Source organism: Netta rufina, assembly GCF_964035555.1.
Source record: "Netta rufina genome assembly, chromosome: Z".
NCBI classification, from domain to species: domain Eukaryota; kingdom Metazoa; phylum Chordata; class Aves; order Anseriformes; family Anatidae; genus Netta; species Netta rufina.
This window is the reverse complement of record NC_140126.1, coordinates 21153304-21174825: the sequence shown is the minus strand read 5'-3', so window position 1 is coordinate 21174825 and position 21522 is coordinate 21153304. Positions and strand designations below refer to the sequence as shown.

General features: G+C 37.4%; 1 protein-coding gene across 1 annotated transcript in view; it reads right to left on the bottom strand.

The window, feature by feature from the left end:
• The window catches only part of LHFPL2 (LHFPL tetraspan subfamily member 2), a 127015-nt gene that overhangs the window by 46141 nt on the left and 59352 nt on the right, over positions 1 to 21522 (bottom strand). Inside the window, exon 2 of the mRNA XM_084304948.1 lies at positions 12739 to 12791. The gene's annotated coding sequence lies outside the window, so the exon portion shown is untranslated. The remainder of the gene's footprint in view (positions 1 to 12738; positions 12792 to 21522) is intronic.

Sequence of the window (21522 nt, the reverse complement as noted above, 5' to 3'; positions counted from 1 at the left end):
CAAATAGTCAACAAATAAATTTAATAAATAGTAACAGTAAGAAAAAAAAACATTGGCAGAGCCTTTATTGTTTAAAAATGTTATTCTGTTGCATTATTTCAAGACCTTTCAAATGCTAATCAAGATACATACAGTATCAGATGCTAATCAAGATACATATAGTATAAGAATCAACATGGCCTAAGTTGGAAGGTGGTATGGAAAGCACAAAGGTGCTCGCAATACAAGCATACGTTTTAAAATTCAGCTCCTCTGAATATTCCAGCAATGATCAGTTAAAGTTAATAGAGGAACACTGAAAAAAGCATTTCTCCTGTCCCCATTTCCAACACTGAAAGTGTTAAGAAAGTTCTCTGCAAAGCAGATTCAAGTAAGCATAGATTTGAGAATTCCATAGAGTTTAATACAGTAAGAGATTCAGCCAATGACGAGCTCTGAGAGTACCCTGTTATTTGCTAAAATAAGCACAATTGTGCTCTGGCTGCTATTCCTACAAGCATCTCCATCTGGCCTTGGAAAAATGGGGAGAAGTGTGATGCAATTCCATGGTACCCACATCCTCAAAGCCCAACACTCAACACCTAGTTCTCAGCAAGCTCTTATACAAGTTGTCTCAAATTAATTGCTTCACACACAAAGACCTGAAACTGGCTCCCTTTAACATATGTTAATCTAATTGATCCCTATGAGCCTCCAAACAAACCTGTTGTAGCAGGGAGCAACAAGGAAAGAGATTTTACATACCTGCAGCTGGGCTGTTAGCAGAATAAATGGACTGCACCCCACTCAGTGATGCTCACTGAAATCCAGTTATTAAGCTATGAGAACAAGCCCTAAATGAAGCTGGTGGCCTCAGCTACTGGGTTGGGCTTGAAGTGTCATTACTGTCACTACAGTGATTGTAAGCAGGGGACATTTCTCTAGTCAATAAGTTTAACAAACCTGGAAGAAGGTACAAGAATTACAATCACGACAAAACAAAAAGAAACAAAAATAGATTTTTTCTATGACACATTACACGAACAGTTTTTAGCTAGTATGTATTAAGAAGAAAAAAAATGAATCTAAGTCCCTGTTTAGATTCAAAATATTTTTATAAAACGGGAAGTATTGCAACAGATGAGAAAACATTGTTTACACAGAATACTTCAGTGAATTTAAAAATTTAAATTGCACATAACATTTTATCCAAAAGAGAGAGAGAAGGTAGAACATAACGATACCCAGCACAGTATCAGCCAGAGCTCCACAGACACTTATGTCTGTGTCTCTGCACAGTCATACTCTCAGTTTCAGATGGAATTCTCATACACCTAAGATATATGCACACAGATTTGCAGAGTAGGAGCCAAAATATCTTCTGTATCATCAGCATCCAGTATAAGAAAACTAACACTTCATCATAAGTTTTGGATCTCTAAGCCAGAACATCTCACAGCCTGAGAAAGAAAGCAAACCTGGCAGCCTTCTTCCAGTGTGACAGATTCATCTCTTGTACAGCTAATTTCTCTTCCTTTCTACAGCCTAGTTTTAGAACAACAGTTTCATGAAGCTCTTTGCAAAATATTTTTGCTGTGTGTCTTCTATGCTTTCTACCTCAGTACTACGCTACCTAATTAACTAGGGCTACTGCTGTACAGAGGTGACACCACCACCCCTGTGAGTTCCTCAGAAACTCTTGTAATACCCTAAAAGATCACAAGCCTCAAACTTGGACACCCAAGAATTTATTAGCTCACATCCTAGGGAGTGGGAGATAGTAGGAACAACAAACATTATTTAGCTTGTGGGAGCCAGGGAATTAAAAACTTTTAACCTTTGTTTCTCTAAGAAATCCTTATCTACTGGCTTTTGTTGGTGGTGGTGTTTCCTTTCATTTGCTATTCATGCTCTTCATCTGTTTCTCTAATTTCCACCAACCCTTGTGAAATTCCACAGTCACCTTTTAAAACAGGAATGTTTCTAAAAGCAGAGGCTTTGGTGTTCATAAGTGAATGCAGAAACTCCTCCCTTCTCAATGGTATCGCTGAAGACGACCTATGTATCCATGTATCTGAAATCTTTTATTTTTTTCCCTCCTCTCTCTCGTCTTTCTGGATGTTTCCTGAGAAACCATCATAATTGTGGATACCTATTACTACATTTTCCATAATGTCAGCCAAGAATTCATCAGTTAAATAACTCTTTTCCTCCAATGACTACAAACGCTTCAAACATGTCTTAATTATACTTCATAACAACTCTGAACCAAACTCAGTCAGCTTTACAGTGTTACTGCCAGTAGCTAGAGCTATTTGACACCACAACAGGTAAAATTATTAAAACTGCTCCAATGTAATTAGATTTATCTTAAGGCTATTCAAATACCTGAAAATGCACAAGATTTTTGACAGGCTTCCTGTAAGTATGAAATTCTGACCTTTGTGTCCAGGTGCATGCCAAAACAGCACTGAGGTTCTACACACATCTTTGGGCTCAGAAAGAGCTTTTAAATTATGGCCTTCCTAGACAATCATGTCATTAAATGTCATTCCACATCAGTTTAATAAGGTTGATCATCTCCCATGTTTTTTTATGAAGTTAGTCTATTTCCTTTGAGCTTTTACTTAGCTCATTTTCATTTCTGCTCTGCCTAGACTGAACTCTTTCATAGTGAAGCCAAGGTTGAGAAGAGAAAGATCTTAATTCATCATGAACATCATTTTCCCCACTGACACAGTTCATATTTTTTCACTGGTTCATTAATAAAAGGCAGCTGTGATGTGCACAACAGTAATGCACACCCACCATGAGAGCATCAGAATATGACAGACATGAATGAAAACAAATGATGCTCAGACCTAGAACAACACAGTCATGTTTCAGACTGAAAAAAAAAATAAATATAAAATATGTTTTTGTACTTCTCATCCTAACTCCCACATCCACTATTAAAAGTGACACAAAAAAAAAAAAAAAAAAAAAAAAAAAAAAAAAAAAAAAAAAAAAAAAAAAAAAAAAAAAAACAGAAAATCTCAGTTGGGGGAGGGGAAATTACACCCAGCCACTGCAACTCCTCTCCTCCCTGAAGAATATTTCTTCCTAGCAGTCATGCAGAAAGAGAATATAGGAGATGATGGGGTGAAGCATACTGTCCTTCTCACTGCACCCATGGTGATGACTGGGGATGCTTTCTTAAACTTCTCTAAACTGAACCAAGCTGGAGCAGCATGGTAAGCTAGGCTGCACTTCTCCAAAGGACACCCAGGACTAGACTGGCTTTGGGCCTGGGCTATGAGGAGTTGGCCTGCAGAAGGAATCACAGAATCATACCTCCAAATTATCTGGTCCAACCATCCTCCTACCTCCAATATTACCCACTAAACCATGTCCCTACGTACCATGTTCAACCTTTCCTTAAACACCCCCAGGGACAGTGACTGCACCACCTCTCTGGCCAACCACTTCTTCCCAAAGACGGTATCTGCATATGCAGAGTACCGAAAATAAGGTTATAAAAAGAAATGGCCTACCTAGTTAAGGCTCTACAGAGTTGGCCAGGTGGTGTGATGGATGTGGGTAGCCCAAGGAAAATGAGACAGCACAACTTCAGTAGCATGACAGAGGAACAAGTTAGATCATACCTTTGAAGGATTAACATCACTGCAGCTTGAGATGTAAGCATTATTCAAAGGGAGAATAATTTTTTACTACGAGATTCAAGGAAGCATAGATAAACCAGTGCATGTCAGCCCAGGGTAGACTTACAGACGTGGTACAAAGCTGTTGTAGGAGAAGGGCAGGAAAGAGTCCATTCTAGAATGTCTGAGACCCCTTGTATACAAGTCGTGATAATGTAACCATTACTGCAGATGGGAAACCAAAGCACAGAGTCAAAGGGCTTACTAAATGTCATACTATGATATTAAGGAGACAGAAATAGAACCAACCCTGTCTTACATCATAACCACATGTTTTTTAAATAAGTTTGCAAGCCTTTTATATTCCTCCCATTTTCTAGCATAGAAAACATGTACCTATGAAAGTGTTTCAGCAGCTAATACTATACCTGAGATGAATGAACAGAACAAAATCAAGTTTTTCTAATCTGTACATATGCACACCCACCCATACCTAAACTTCTCTAAGTTTCATTTCTATAAAAAGTCATTAAGCCAAGATGAGATATAGGAAACATAACATTAAAAGAGTGCCTGTCTACTTTTATGTTTAGAATGATTTATTTAATTGGTCCTAAATGTTGGATTAGTGTTATAATAAATCAGATATCCAGAGTGCATGGCACAGTATTTCACACAGCACTAGGATTACCAGCACAGTAAACTTCATGCAATTTATTAGCATGCCTACTAGTACTGGACTGAGTTAGTATTTTTAGATTCCACCTAACTTTAAAATTAACATGAATATAATATTAGTGCAATTAAGTTTTACATCAAATCTTATGGCACTAACATTACACAAGACTACTGACAAGATGAACTGCTACAAGCAGACAGCAATTTCTAGAGAAAGAGATTGTAATATATTATTTTAGGAGACCACAGGCCAAATTCTGCTCAAGACTGCACTCTACATATGTCTATGCAAGACTTGTCAGCATATAACTACAAAAATGGTTTGAGAATATAAAGATAAACATTATTCTTTATGCTAAAAAGTTACTGCCACAGCTGATGTCTCATGTAGACTTCCTCTTTGCTAAACTTCTTCCTTTCCATAGACCTTTCTGTACCTAACATTCAAAGCTGGGGTTCAGAAAACTGATGTTTGTCATGGACTCTCTTTTACAGTTAATTCCAGGTCCAAGAAGTGATTAAAAAAAGTTGAGTTCCATCCTAAAAGAGAAGTGATCAATTTTTGAAAGAATTTGCTGACATGTAATGCAAGTTAAGGCACACTATTCCCGTTCACAGACTTCCTTTAATTAGAAGGGAGTATACACACAGCCTGGTGACTAAAAGAAGTAAAAATATATGGTATGAGGACTTCTCAATGGATAGTCATGTCATTTGGTCAGTGGTACTTAGATTCCCTTACATATTGCAACTACAGACTAAGCAGTATCCCTTCTGTATGTCACAAGCGCTGATATGCTAGCAGTCCTTCTAAAGTAGAGTCCCTCCAGCTGCCAAGAAACCAATCAACAATTAAAAATCTGTAATGAACAAAACCAGTCTGATAACCAACCATCAGAGGATGGGTTGGTGAAAATGCCAGGGAAGCAGACCCTGAAAATTGCTTTAAGTGCTTTAAATACAATGCTGTCTTGACATATGTACATGAAAGAGTAAGTTATTATCATACTCCTAACAGATTTGACAGTTTCAGGAAGGGATATGAACTGTATCCAATTTCCAGAGAAAAATATGCTCAACACAATCTGGAAAACTACTTGTATTTCAATAGATGTTTTCAACCTAGTATAGAATTTCCTTTTGTTATTCTCAGACTAAGCTTTTCCAATACACACGCACAAAATACACATTTATACACAGAGAAAATTATGTGGAGGGAAGGATTTTTTCCTCATTTAATAAAATCTTCAAGTCTTTGGAGACTATTCAGTTTTTCATTTTCTACTGCATTAAATTTTACCCCCAAAAGAAGCCTTATGAAAATATTTATCATCCTGTATTATTTGTCCAAGACATGGATTTAAAAGTGATCCAGCCAAGGACAATTGCAAACTTCTACAGACTAGACAAAACTATTATGCTTTTACTATAAATAAATAAATAAGATATGACATGAAAAGTGCAAAACAAAAGAAAATCATAGGCCTAAAGCAAATTTTTATTACAACACTACTCTTTCATGGGCTTCTTCAAGCTTTTTAGGAAGTATATATAGCATAAGAAGATACTCCACTACGGTCTGATACATTACTTCACTTCTTTCCATATCCCTCTCATTTGTGCCACTGCACTGAAAGTCAATCACATCCATTCACCATTGCTTGTTCTTCCTTCTAAATCCTTCCGTGTTACCCACGGTGCTCCAATTGCTTGGCTGAGGGCAGCTCTGCAATCACTTGATCACAACACAGGACTTGGGTCAGGGATTCCCACCCACAAACATCAGTTAATGGTTGTCCTTGATTAAATCACATTACCATTGATCTCATGCTGTTTTAAAATCAATGAAGTTGGTATTTTGGTGGTTAAATGTTATTTGTAAAAAGTTCGGCTAGTAACATTTGCTCACCTGACAGCCCAGGCCAATCAGTTCATAACTCTCAATGAATACTTTTTTCACAGTTTGCCTGCATAAATTTATTGGGAAAAAGATGTTTTTCTATGCTTCATTTCCACAATATATTCAGACACATGAGTTTGAACAGCCACTAACAGGTTATTTGCAAGCTTGCTTAGAGTCCCTAATGTCTCCCTCCTTTCAACAGCTTTGGAAAGTAATCTAACAGCTCCAGCAGCTTGAGCTAAAAAGGGCCATGAGGACATAAGAAAAGAATTCCTCTGTGGGACACGGAAAAAGGGTCAGTCAGTCTCAAGAAATGGAAACGGAACTACTTCTTTTAAGCAGTTTGGTTCTCCTTGGACATAAAATACTTGGCTCTGCCACTGAACCCTGTGCACTGTGCTGCTTTCTGTGCAAGGTATCCCTAATCACAACTGGTGTAGAACGTATGATTCAATGCAAATAGTGCTGATTCCTCAAAATCAGTCCTACTGAAGCTACACAGATTTCTTCTAATTCTTTCACTGACAGCTTATTCTTAAAAATAGCTTTTTCCAGAATTTACGATGGCCCTAAGCTATGGTTCCTAAGAAATGATAATGGTTATGATGGTTCCTAAGAATTGATTTGCATGTACAGGCCAACACATCTGCTTATCCTCAGACACATCTAGAGAGCACAACACAGTGATCCCACATTTTTGAAATAAGTCACTGCATTATAGTACGTGGTAGAAAGAAGGAGGGGAAGAGAAAGGTAAAAAAACAGTCTATCTAGCACATCTGAAAATGAGCTCAAACCCTTTTTAGTTCCAGCAGCTGCCTATAATGGAAAAAATGAAGATTGGCTGTTGCCAGAAAAGCGGGCAGTAAGAAATAACAGATGTGAAGTTTCAGCAACATCATTGGCCAGTTCAGCCATACAAGGGCTTCAGAGCCGGGGTCCCCGTCGGGCTGCAGCATTCTCAGAGGTGTACTCACATTTCGAGTGGCTGAACTATTCCTCTTCCTTCGTTGAACTTACTCGGTGACCTCAGCCGTGAATGCAATTGTCAGGAAATATTCATATCCTTGCCACCATGTGTGGGCTGTGGGTAAGGGCTCTTTGATTAAAGTTAAATGTTATATCTTCCAAAATCATTTTAACATTTCTGTTCTCTGTTCTTCCTTTCCCCTCACCCTTTTTTATTTCACAAATACTTAGGGTGAGCAGGGCAAAGACAAGTCCTTCAACACAAGATCTTATTACACTAGGCTCACAAAGAAAATAAGATCAAAGAAACCAATCTAATACAGTGCGTACATTTTTAAGAGAAAGGGCAGTGGGTGAAAAATGCCCTTCAAAGAGTCAACTCCAATTACAGAAGTCATTTTCAAAGAAGAATGAAGTTGTTTGACAGAGTTTAAAGGGGAAATCATGAACTCAATGTCTGCAGAATATATCACATCAAGAGCAACTTTTGTCAGCTTAATATGAGAGATTATGTGGACTTGCATTTATATGAAGTAAAATGGAAGCTATATTTAGGCATCAGGCCTTTAAAATGCAATGTGGATCACAAAGATGACTGCTCCTTCAGTGAAGCCAATTATAAAGCAACTTTTTGGAAAATATACTTCCAATGAAGACTGTGACAGCAGGAACAGCAGCAGAAATGAAGTTGGGCTATCATGTCCTTTGCAAGCCATTGTTTTGGAATGTTCAAAACCTGGTTGTAAAATGCAACTCTGAACAAGCACACGTTTTCATGCTATGTCTCATGTGGTGTATTTATTACTTTTTGCAGAAAAAAGCTGAAATCCCTCTCTGCACCTCTGCACCAGCTGCTTATTTTATTCCCTGTTTGCCCCTTGTGTTACATCTAGCAATTTCACAGCCACAGGACAAGCCAGCCCAACAAAGTTATCTGATGTAGTTTTCCTTCCCAGGTAGTTAGATTTTTTTTACTCAATCAGCTGCTTACCTTGAACTCACCTTGTGGCTGGGGGCTGATGCAAGAGAGGGGAAGGAACAGGCTGAAGCAGTACTGCCCCTTTTGGCATCAGCCTGCAGTTGCGTAAGTCCAGATGCAACATTAAACCATGCTCTGTACAGTATTACTAGCCTACTGCTTGCAGAATCAATACCCAAATGTCTTCAGGATTCCACATTACACAATAAGTCCCTGAGACTTAATATCACAGCATGAGAGAAATTCTGCAAGCACCGCAACAGCACCTGAAGGAAGCCACAGACTCTAAAACACAGTGAAAAATGCTGAGGCACGGTATCTGGAGCAAGCACCTTGCAAGCTACACAGACAAAAAGTTTAAGAAACAATCAACTTTCCTAATACCACTTAGCAAACTAATAATAGTCATGGAAATAGAATGTGAGGGTCATGACAGGCAGCCCTATCCTCTATGCCACACTCCTTCCTGCGGCCGCAATTTCTGTTTACTCACTGCTTGTGGCATGGCACCTCCATGTCAAGAGCTGTGCTAAGTTCCAGAAATAACAAAATTAAAATTAGCCCTTGTATTTGTTGCTCCATAAGCAAATTATCAGTTCAGCCTGGTTTACAGCATCTGAAAGTTCCCACTGACCTCCCAAAGAAAGAACTCCAAACCTTCTGATTTTCCTGGCTTCGAAACTCAACCTCTGTTTTCTTTTCTTTACCTTCAGAGATGAGAAAGGGGAAAAAGGCCCATTGCTATTTCTGTTTCTATTAAATTGAGGTGGGACGCAGTTTTAAGTTAGTGTTTTAATATCACCTTATAGTTCTCCAAAGGAGGAGCATACAAAGACCACTTACATGAAAAACAAAATACGGGCACACCACCTCCTCCCCCCCCACACACAGAAAAGAGGTAGCTCATATAGGAAAAGCAATACAAATATATAACTTCCTATTTACTCTGGCTCTTAATGAGAACAAGTAAAACCGGCAAGACTGGCTACAGCTCCATTTTTGATGGGGGGTGGAAACTGAATCTGTACTGTTATGTACAGAATACTTAACTGTATTGATATACACAAAAGCAAAAACCCCAAACCAAACACAAAACCACAAAATCAATTCCCTGTCCTGATCTGTATTCTGCTGTGAGCTCTGTGAGCTATGCTGGACTAACATACAGTGACCTTTCAATTACATCAAAACCATTAACATTTTATTAAAAATGCTTTATTAAAAACCTAATAAATAATCCGTTACATCATAAAAACACTGTCATGAGGCAGATGAAGTTCAAACATGGATAAGATGACACCATGAGCAAACTATGGTTTTCCTTCTTATGAGAGTCATCAGGACACAAGGAGAGGCCTTCAGAAAGACACTCGACTTCCTTTCCTTTACCTTGGTTTCTCCCAGTTGTTTCCAAGGCTGGAAGTACAACCCTTATCTTCCAAAACTAACTGGGACCTATGCATGACAGCTAAGTAAGTATTGTCACCTGGAGAGGCTGGCTGTTCAAAACATGTTGTTTTCACATTTTCCAAGTTTTAGATCTGTAGTTTTAGGTCTACACAGAGCTAATCTTATTAACCATGCAATTTTACCATCGCCACTGTATGTATCCCTCTACATAGGCTTTCCATCTGCTGATGCTGACAGTTGGTCTTTGTTTAAGTTAGTTTCACACTCTTAATACATGTGCTGGTATTTTTGTTATGTTGCTAAGCACTAGAGCACATTACTATAAAATTAGTCATAACTGTAAAGGTATCCAAGAAACAAATTTAAATTAATAAGGAGTGTCTTTTTTTCTTAACTAGCAACTTCTTCAAGAGCATCAAACTTGTAAGACTGAATACCTATATCTGCTGTTGCATAATGCTGCTTAAACTCTCTATGCTCTATCAAGGCCAGCCCAATTACCATACAGTACACAGTTTTCATCCCCACACTTCAGTTTTCATCCCCAGCAACTGCTATGAAAGTGTGGTGTATCATCTCACTGATCCATAGTATGAGCAAGGTTCCAACTTAAGAAAAGTTGGTGCTTCAGCTTTTTTGCATTCAACAAAACACTTAATCATCTTCTCAGTTTCTAAACAAACAGTATTTTAGCTATATTTTGATGACCCTTAAGCATATCCTCTGATTCTGTGATGAATCAGGGCCCCGTATCAGAGCATCCAACCAGAAAGGCTATGGTATTAATCATAAAATAACAAATATCAGCACTCTGTAAAGAAGGAAATGATTTCAGTTTGAAGTTACATGATTAAATGTCACTAAAAGATCACAAGTAACTTCACATGAACTATGTTGTTTATAAGATTACTTTTAAGCAAGTTTGAGTCACCCACAAGCAGCAGTCACAAGCAATTTTTTAGTTATTTTTAAAAACCTTGTATATTTTTTCTTTGTTTCCCTTACACTATAGGTACATTTAACTTGACAGGGGGATAGCTTTTGTTTCAGAATACCTGGGGCAAGTGAGTTCTGAAGAATGGGCATGTGGTATTAACAGAGCCCATACATGAAGAGGCACAGACTGGAATTCTTCCTTGTACACTGTAAAGAAACTTTCCAATAGCTTCAGCTTTTTGTGGGATCAAACACTACATACACCAGAGTGGTACCTGTTGGATTAACACACCTGTTTCAACTCAGTGGCACAGTTGTGTATTGTGAAACACTAAACTTACACAGAGCATGTATAAATGTGTCACACTGTCACACAGACAAATGAAGCCACATAAATCTGTATATGTGTGGGTACCTCAGTGAGGATGAGAGTGGTTAGTGAGGTTCAATATAGTCTGAATTCCTTTTTGCTTAGTTCTTTGTGATCCTGAAGTTTACTGTGGCTCCTAATAAGTCTACACTTAAGAGCAAGGGCAAAACGTGGATTTTTCTCTAGGCACCTTAATGTTGTTCAGTCTTCCTAACAACTCTGGTCATGTATTCACCATGACCAAAACTATCCTAGATAACTGAGGACCTTCAAAGTGAGCAAGGATCTGTAACATTTTAAGAGTACCAGATGAACTAATGTAAACGTCAGACTAACTTTTTAGGACTCTTGAATGCCCTGGAAGAAGAAGGAACGAACAAGTTTCATTCTGTCTGAGAAAAAAGGAAAAGGGGGATATAAAGTGCACAGGAACTATCAATTCACTCCACAAGTGCACCAGTGACACCATGAATACAGCCCTTTTTAGACCTGAGAACTGGGAGGTTAGGAAGACAGATTAAGACAGCAGGCAAAAAGGAAGTATGCAAAATTTACTGACAAATTCACTTAAAACTCACTTAGGTGCTTCTCCTGGTAAAATACAGGCAAAAATAAAAGGTGATAGTAAAATAAAATTACACAAAGGTAAATGATGTCCTGAACAAATGATGTCCTACATCAAAAAATTTGATGTTCCTTCAAAGTTTGAAAGCAACAGCACTTTAGATATTAAGAACTACTCAAATATAATTCTCAGAGGTCATAAAGGGCAAAAATGGAAGACAAAGACAAGGCAAGAATGTCTCACTGTACCACATTTTCTCTGCTCTTGGTCACCAGAGTCAATAGCATGCACAACTGAATCTGTGGATGCTAAAAACTTACGTTGACTGCCAACAAAATTGGAACCAAACAAGATTCCATAAATACAAAGTATTTCATGTGTCCTGGCTTGAGTATGGAAATCAGAGGAATAGAAAAATACGTTGTTCCAAATAAACATCTCTTGGCAAAAAAAAAAAAAAAAAAAAAAGTAGCTGCTTTTTAAAATATTTTTATTATTATTATTATTATTAAATATAATTAATGATTGGTGTATATAGCTCTGCACTTACAAGGCTCTCTTTGCCAGCCTAGCTCTACAGTCAGGGAAGTGCAAATAACATATTCATAAACACATTAGTAAAGAAAATTCACTTGAAAAAGTAACTGAAATCTTTAAGGTTCTTTCTCAGACTCCATGTTCCCTTTTAGTCACAGCAGGTACATAACTGGCACACAGAATGTAAAGGACCTACAAAATGATCTGTCTTTAGAAAGGACACCATAATTTTCAGAGAAAATTCGGGGAATTAAGAATCATAGACATAAGGTTGAGGGGTTAAAGAAAAAGAAAAAATCACCTTACGCTAATTTATTAACTCACCATTAGGTTTCCATGTATTATGGAACAAGATCTGACTTTATATGTCTTAGTGTATACACTGCCATGATTCTGAGAAGTCTGTATTTGGTATCGCTTATTTAATACAACAGGTCACGTTTATGTTACTGAAGCATAGGTTAAACTATTTTACTTTAAATAGTTTTAGTCATTCAAGTTCAGTATTTTTTAACTCACGGTGGTGGGTAGTGAGGAGATTTCATTTATCAAAAGCAGCCGTTGTCACTACCTCCTCTTTGCTTTCTTAAAATCAATGCTGAAAATATCAGATGAATACTCTGAATACAATTGTGGTGCTCACAAAAAAAGAGAAATATTTCAAAGGAATAGCCTGTTGCACATCCTCCAACCCTCAAACAGCAGTCAAGTTTCAGAGGTAGACAGCATGTAGAAATACTAGATAATATAATCCGAATTTCTTTTACTCACCAGTGTTCCACGTCCTTAGGTCTTGGTCAACCACTTCAGAAGGCTGGCAATACCTAGAGAAATAATTGACTTAAAATGTAAGAAAGGTACAGAGCCAAAAACATTAAAACAATATTTATGATTAGTTTCTAGTGGCTAGAATGGCACAACTCCACTCAAAAGAGACTATAAGCATGCGGGTAACATTTCACTACCATGACACTTCTGCTTTGCTAGAAATGTAGCATACTGGACCTCATTCCAAACCACCAAGTCTCTAAAAAAAAAAAAAAAAAAGCATGTGTGAAGAAGTAACACATGAACCACTAACCATGCTCAACATTGCATCTTCTTCTCTTCCTCTATTTTATTACTAATATGTGCCAAGTTTTGAAAATAAAATTAAAATGATTTGCATATAACATTCAAATTCATAACAATGTTTTAAAGTTAGATGTGACTTATGAAGAACTACAGAAGTTCCTAAAACAGTGAAATAAAATGAACTATGCAGCAGGCTCAACCCCTCAAGCTTAAGAAGCATACATCCAGACCCCTTCCACCATCACTCCATAGATATTTCACGAAACTCAGAAATGAGACATGTAGTCCCCTACCTGTGTTGGACTTATCCCTTTACAGACCTAGGACTGACTACCTGTGGAGCAGGTCTGCTGAAAGAAAGCTGGGGACCCAGGTGGGGAACAGGCCAAAAGTAAGCCAGGAGTTAGCCCCAGGTGGTAATATGGAAGGCCAAGAACATGCTGGTGTTTACTCTACAGGCAAAACTCCCATTAATAAGAGATTATTCACTCTTACCATCCCTCCTGAAATACACAACTAGAACACCACATAAGTTTTGGATACCCAGTAGCAAAAATTTAAAAAAGGTAATAAAATAAGCTGACAAGGCTAGGTAAGGTTGATTCAGTGATGCTGAACAAGATTTCCCACTTCCCACAATAATAACAAATTCTGAATATTTATACACACATCCACAGATGATATATGAAGAACCTCCCCATTTATACAAGAATAAACTGAGATGGAAGATCAGCAGACTCATTAGAGGTGTGATTTGGCTTTTGAGAATACGATTTTACAAGGGAAAATCTGCACAGATCTCCTAACAAAGCATGCTGCTGAGGGCAGGGGAAAAAATACTGGGAGCACTGGAGAGTCAAGTAAGGCTTAAAATCACCTCTGGATTCCCAGTACATGGAACATTCCACAAAAAAAAAAAAAAAAAAAAAAAAAAGTAGCTGTGATTATTCCGACTTTTCCCTTCTGTCTTAAAGGTAGTTAACAAGGCAATGAAAATACTGCAGAATTAGCAGAGACAGAGGAACTACATTTCATTAACAAAAAGGTCACATTGTTTTCCTTTAGACTCAAGCACCTAAATTCATGGTCAGTTTTAAGTAGGCAAAATCAATGGATTTCTATGACAATTACAATTAAATTGTGTTTTTAAGGAAGTTTCTTCACACAGTCCTGGCTCCCTAAGAAATGGATAAAACACAGATGGGAAAACAGGATTAGCCCATAGAGATGGCAGTAGAACAGCTTCCTCTACTTGCCTAATACACAGCAACTATTTTTCTCACCCAAACACGGTAACAGCAACAAAAACAGAGGAGAGTAAGTACTATATTAAAAAGAAGAGAGCCTTTTTTGAGAATACATTTGTGACAAAGCAAGAAGAAATGGCACACACCTTCCATTCTCTCATCACCACACAGGCAGTGTGCATTTTCATCTATTCCACAGATGGCCAACACTCAACCCAAATCCTCCCAAACAAATATGAATGAGAAAAACACATTTGTGCATTTGGTCTGTCTCTCAGGAGCTCTTTCCTATAAATTTCTAAATAGCTCAGATGGAGTTCTACAACAGTTGACAAAACCACATAAAATCTATTTCTACTAAATTAACCTTAAATTTTGCTGCAGTAATCCCCTCTCTCCATCCAAAGAAAATACAACATTCTTAATTTTTAGCTACTTTCTTATTTGCACAGAAAAATATTTTAGCGCAAAACATGGAGAAAGAGTCTTCTATACTGTATACCATGCAAAGCCATTGATCTAAACTTATTTACAGTTAGCAAGAGAAGCAAATAAGCTGGACACTGTTAACAGAACACAGCTATTTTGATAACTTCCCCTTATCACATACCCTGACTTTTTACACAACAGGAACAGGGTATACTCTGCCTCCCCAGCAAAAATGGAAAAAAATAATACAGATATATCCGCTGTATCTTAAAACATCCTTTTCAAGTAGCTTTTCTTTAGATACACTACTGTGTGATACTTCCATGTATTATACAACAGCAAGTATTCCAATCAAAGAAATATTTACTTACTTCAGGAAAGTTTGTATGACCAATTATGTCACTATGAATAGAAATAATTCATTCAATGGGTTCTTTGTCTTTTGCTATCAATGCAGAACAGTATAAAAAAAAAACATACTATTTTATAGGCGTCATTAAGGCTAGCTTCAGAAATAACAGCAAAACAAGAATGGGAAAACATTTTCTTTGGGGTTATACTATTAGCAGATTAGAAACCTCTAAATTAATTACAATAAACAAGAGAGGAAAATAACAGCTTATGATACATAATAGTTGTTGTTTTGTTTTGTTTTTAACATTTCTTCCCATGCTATTTTCTTTTCCACATACACAAGAAAAAAAAATTGCAGTTCTCCTTCTAGTATTTCTCCAGTATTATCTACCTAATTTGTTCAATGTAGATCATAATATATATCTACAGACACATAATTCAAAACTCAAAGCAGCATACCATGCAAAGCAATAAAATTTACAAGTTATTTCAACGAGAACAAAAAAAATCTCATTTTTTTTTACACTACAGAAAGCATTTCACCCAAATGCACCTGCACTGAAGTTTACACCTAATAAAACCCAGATGTACTCCAAATATACTGCTGATCCATGCTCTTAATTCATGTTTTCCCATCACACCACCTTAACCAAGAAAATGGTACGGCCTAGTTTTACACATCATTAAAACGTTTAAACCAAATACTACATTTTTATAATCCTAGCAATTCCCACAAAACTAAACAGAATAAATACAGCAGCATTAACAGACCTGCACTGTGAATGAAAGATCCCTCTTAGCCCATTACTTAATACAATAAGCACCTGAGATCAGTGAATTAAATTACCACATTTATTTAACAAGTCTGTTATTACTTACTGAAACAAAAGATATGCAAATTATTTTTAAGTGAAGTTATTCATTAAAGTGAGTTACGTCCTACAGTGTTTATTTCGCTTAAATTTAAAACCTTATTTGAAATAAATAATATGAAACATCAGTTAGGAGTCCGATCCCACATTTGCTGAAATCACTGGGAGTTCTTATCTTTGGTGTTAACTGTGAGGATAAAAAGACATAAATTGTTTACTTTCAGGGCTGTGTAAAAGCACTTAGCAAGTCCACTTTCACAACACACTTCCTAAGTCACATCTCCATGTCACAGACAGGGACAGCAACGCAAAAAGGCAAGTCACCCTCACACGGCAGCACTGCGAGTTACAGCATTGTCAATGCTTTGGACTTACTCCATTAAACACATCACTTCTGACAACTCAAGAGCAACTGAACACCTTCCCTCATTAAGACAGCCAAACTCAGCGTGCAGCTTTGCAGTAATCTCTCCAAAAAGTACGTGTCCCCAGTCACCACAAATGTCCTTGGCCCCATTTTGGACAGAAAGACACTCTAGGTGGCTGCAGCTCCGCCACTACCATGAGTGACAAGACAAGAAGCAATTGAGAAAGCAGCTCTATCACACTGCTGTCATGGGCACAGCGACAGAGATGTGTCCCATGGACAGTCTCATCACCAGGCACAAGAAGACACCATGTCAACTTGTAACAGTGGGAGCAAGCTGGGAACAGGCAGACCTGCAACACCACTCCAGTCCGGTCTGTCAGCTCCAGCTGGGCTGAAACAGGCTCCTGGGCTGACAGACAAGGGTGAGGAGAGGACCCAGGGGAGGCCGAGTGGTGATGACAAGGCCCATTAATGCCCTCGTGGGCCCTGACATTTGTTTTCTAATTAAATACTCTTACCAATAGCATGTTCTTCAGCAATGAACTTGAAACACTTGGCCAGCTTAGGCTATTCTTTTTCCTAAATGTCAAATGGTTTAATAAATAACAACTTCTGAAGAGTATTATTAGCATCCAAATTATTGCCCCAGATTACCACACACTGTGGCCTGCAAAATGCTAAGTTTACAAATAGTCTACTGGCAGAAGTGGAACAGAATGACTCCAAGTGAGACAGCTCAATCTTCTTGTGAAGGCCTAGAGATGGTAACCTTGGAGTTTTGCAAGCACGTGTAAGCAAACAGCACACCGTTGTATTTAATGGGTAGACAGCCCAGCACTGCCTCGCACACATGCACACATGCTCTTCAAATCAACGGCTGCAGGATTTGTTTTGTTTTCAATCCAGCATCTCTTTCTCATGCCAAAGTTATATTCAGAGTATCATCCCAGTGATGCAAACTGCGACTATTACAATTCAATGAAAACAATCAATAAAGTTTCCAAATGGCTTTACAAGATTCCTGCATTTTTGAGTACTCCTGCACCACAATCTAATTAGAAACCTGTTTTGTGGTTTCAATTGAAATAAGAAATTTCCTTAAGCAAAATCTTCCCCTCTTCTGACCCTCACCTCCCAAAAAGCAGAATCATTTTAACATTCAAATTCTTTTACATTTAAGACAAGGTTTCTAACAGAACATCCAAACACATAACCAGCAACCAACTTACTAAGGCATGAATAAGATTTTGCAAGACCTCAAAATACACTCTCAAACTCCTCTATGGTGCCAGGAAAACAGCACTGTATACCCTAAGCACATATTCTGTACTGGACTTATTTACAGGTTTTCCCCTCACAGTTTTTATTTGCAGAGATGTAATAATACATACACATTAAAAGTGACTTATAAAATTAAAGCAACCATAGATACTAGTGACGATTCTTAATAACCCATGTCCAGAGAAGGGCTACGAAGCTGGTGAAGGGCCCGGAACACAAGTCCTATGGGGAAAGGCTGAGGGAAATGGGGTTGTTTAGTCTGGAGAAGAGGAGGCTCAGGAGAGACCTTATTGCTCTCTACAACTACCTGAAAGAAAGGTGTGGGGAGATTGGGGTCAACTCATTATCTCACAGATAATTAGCAATAAGACTAAAGGGAATGGCCTCAAGCTGCACCAGGGGAGGTTCAGATTGGGTATTATGAAAAATTTCTTCTCAGAAAGAACAGTCAGGCATTGGAAGAGGTTGCCCAGGGCGGTGTTGGTGTCACCATTCCTGGAGGTCCTTAAGGAAAGGGTAGATGTAATACTTAGCGACATGGTCTAGTGGCAATATTGGTGGTGGGTGGACAGTTGGACTGGATGATCTTAGAGGTCTTTTCCAACCTTAATAACTTTATGATAACCTTCCACCAGTGTAAAGCTTCTTTATAATCATGAAACACTTCAGTGGTTCATTTAATAACCTTGCTAAGTCACAAAACCTAGAACTTGGACTAGTTTGAGGAGAAGGAACTTGCTTTGAGGTCAAGCTGAATGGCCCATCTGAACATTAGCCATCCAGTAGGCCTATCATGCACTCAGACTTTAAATTAAAGCTTAAAAAAAAAAAAAAAAAAAAAAAAAAAAAAAAAAAAAAAAGTACTGCTTAGGACACCAACATCTTTATTGTTCCTTCAAACTTAAGATATTCTATGATTCTGTTGATGTCTCAGAACTGATTTTCAGTCTTGCAGAAACAGAAGACGAAAACCAAATGCAATATTCAATGCAAAGAAAAAACAGAGACACTGGGCAAGGTTCCATGTGCCTGTCTTTAGTGTTTCAGTAAACTCTTGTTATTAAAACAAAAATCCTTACTCAAGTTTTATCTGCCCAGCATTCCTGCTCTGGAGAACATCCTGCAGTTTCTACAGATGCCTGAAAATTCTTAAGTCATCTCTATCCAGCTTGCTTTTCTAAAGGAACAAATCATAGTCACAAATGCTTCCCTCGAATACGCACACTTGGGCTTCCTAGCCAGCAGTGACTAATCTTTACAATCCCCAAAACAGGTATTCAACATACCAGAAAGTTTATGGCAATCAAAAGATTACTTCCTACAATATTTACTGAAACTCATGAAAAGGTGTTTGTCATGAAAAAGATCCATGTTGAATTAGGAAGAGAGAACAGCTGAACTGATCAAGGGAGAGTTGAGAAAAGATGCAATTTTGCCCTCTTTCACCTAGAAAAACTGAAAGTGCTAAAAATGAAACATAATTGTTTCCTACAGTTACTGTAAGTGGTTAAAATGTAAGAAAAAAAGAAGGCATATTGAAACAACAAGCCAATGTTGGAGCAGGAACATAATAATCATAAACTAACTGTGAATGTGTCTAAGTTGCACATTAAAATATTACTTCTATGCCATCAGAAATACAAAGATTCTACAGCAGCCTTTAAAGAGAAGTGGAGACAGAAAGTGTAGTTTTATGTCAGAAGTTGATGACATGTTAAAAGGAATTGCATACAGCCTGATTGCCTGCAATACCAAGGGAACAAACTTGAAAGCTCTTCTCATCCAAATATATATACATTTTTTACAATAAGTTAGCACACCTTCAATCACCTCACAGAAAGTATGTACTTAATACCTTAAAGCCACCCCAAACCCTACTATTAAAAGTGAGACACACATTGTAAGTTCATTTAAAATACTCTTCAAGTATTAAATGTTAAAATGCAGTTTCTCGTCTAAGCCTTGTCGTCCCTACATGGTTATGGAACTATTAGCTGTGTCCTGTTCTTTTGATTCTCAAATGCTGCTGACAACTGCATTTATTAATCTTTAATCTGCACAAGAGATCTATATTGAATAAATTCACGAAGTCATGTTTAAAGAACATGAAATACTTGGCCATTTATGTCATTCTAGACCAAGGCTAAAAAACAAGACATGGTGATATAAATATGTTTATTTTTAATATGATTAGCTCTTTTGTTTTTTGTGAAGTGCATAAACAAAGTAATATCCATGAAAAAAAAAAAATATTTTGAAACAAAACATGAAAAACTAAGGTCAAGCAGACCTCCACAAAAACAAAGAAGGGAGAAATTGGTCAGTTCACAAAGCACAAGCAAAACAGCCTTTAAAAATCCATAGGAAATATTTCTTTAAGGATATATAAACTCTGCTTTAGCCTTCATGGATCTCTCTACCAATTGAGCTAAGAGACAACACTTGACCAGAGCATTAACAAACATATATGAAAATTCCTTCTGTTCCCTCATTCTCTCAAAACATTGTGTTTTGCTATTTTGTTAGCAATGAATATTTTAACTGGCATTGGACACTTCCTTGCTAACAGAGTAAACCTAATGATGAATATGCAAGGTGGTGACAAGTTAAGGACCAGCCAACAAGGGAGTGAGATGGAAGGCTCCCATTCCAAACCCTTGGAAGGCAGGAAAATGCATCAGTACTAATCTCATGCCCCACTCCAGGTTTGAGGGCCAAGAAAATCTGCAAATGAGTTCACAGCTCTCTTAACCATTCAGTTTAACACTACAAGACCATTCTTAAAACTTCCACCAGAGCTCAATGACTTCCAAGAAACCACTATCAGACTCTGAAATAAGATATAATGTTGTCTTTTCAGTGAAGTTTGCTATAATTTAAGAATCAACAAATTTGTTAGGCAGATTCATGGTAGCACATTCTTTTCAGTTTATGTTGGACCAAATAACTTAAAAAAAATAATCTTCTATCTATAAATTACACATATTAACAATAGTTTCAATTCTGCAGCAACTGAAAACATATTTTTCAAGACATATGTGTGTATGTATGTGTGAGAGAAGGCAATCATACTGGGAAAAATTATGAATAGCCCAGCTTCCATGAGCTTTCTTATGAATTATGAACAAATTCCAAAAACATGAATCAGAAAATTCTTTACGTCTCATTGTCTGGTTGGTGCACTAATTTAAATCTGTAATTCTGTAAAGCTTTAAACTGTAAATTTGAGACCTTGTCTACTAACCTTTTCTCCTTAACTAGCTTTCTGAAGTCTGAAGTATTTGTATGGGCAATCTATCTTTTTAAGGGATTTTTCCAATGCAGGCTGAGTTTCAGAACACAACATGAGTGTATTTTCTTACATAATTGTTTTCTTATGGTATTTCAGCAATTGAATATTGATTCAAAACCTCTTACAGGCAGAGCTGGCTGCTTTAAATTATTGCTTTTGAAAACGCACAGATGATATGCAGCTACTTTACTCCCCAATATCCTTTGCAGCATTTAAAAGAGTTCTCAAGTAAAGGGAGAAAATTATACAGATATTACAGATATACACAATCTCTTTCATATTCATATACGTAATATATTCTGGCTCAACTCAGGTGGTCTCCAGAGGTTTGGGCTCTCTAGAAAGAGTGAAATATCTGAAACAGACATTTTTCTTATTCATTTATTAGCACTGTTTTCAAAGGACTGTTCAGAGAATGAAGCCCAAGAAAAATGCAAATTCTCCACTCCACACTCAACTAACAAAGCATCCAATCGTTCCCACTGAGCTCCAGTTCATTTTGTATCCACATGTAAGTGATTAAGAGTACATTGTTTGAAACTTAATTCCACATCTGTTCTTCTGTGGGACTTGGAAAACTGATGCATTTTTCTGATAATTGTTTGCAGAGAGGATAATCACAAGCATGTGTAATAG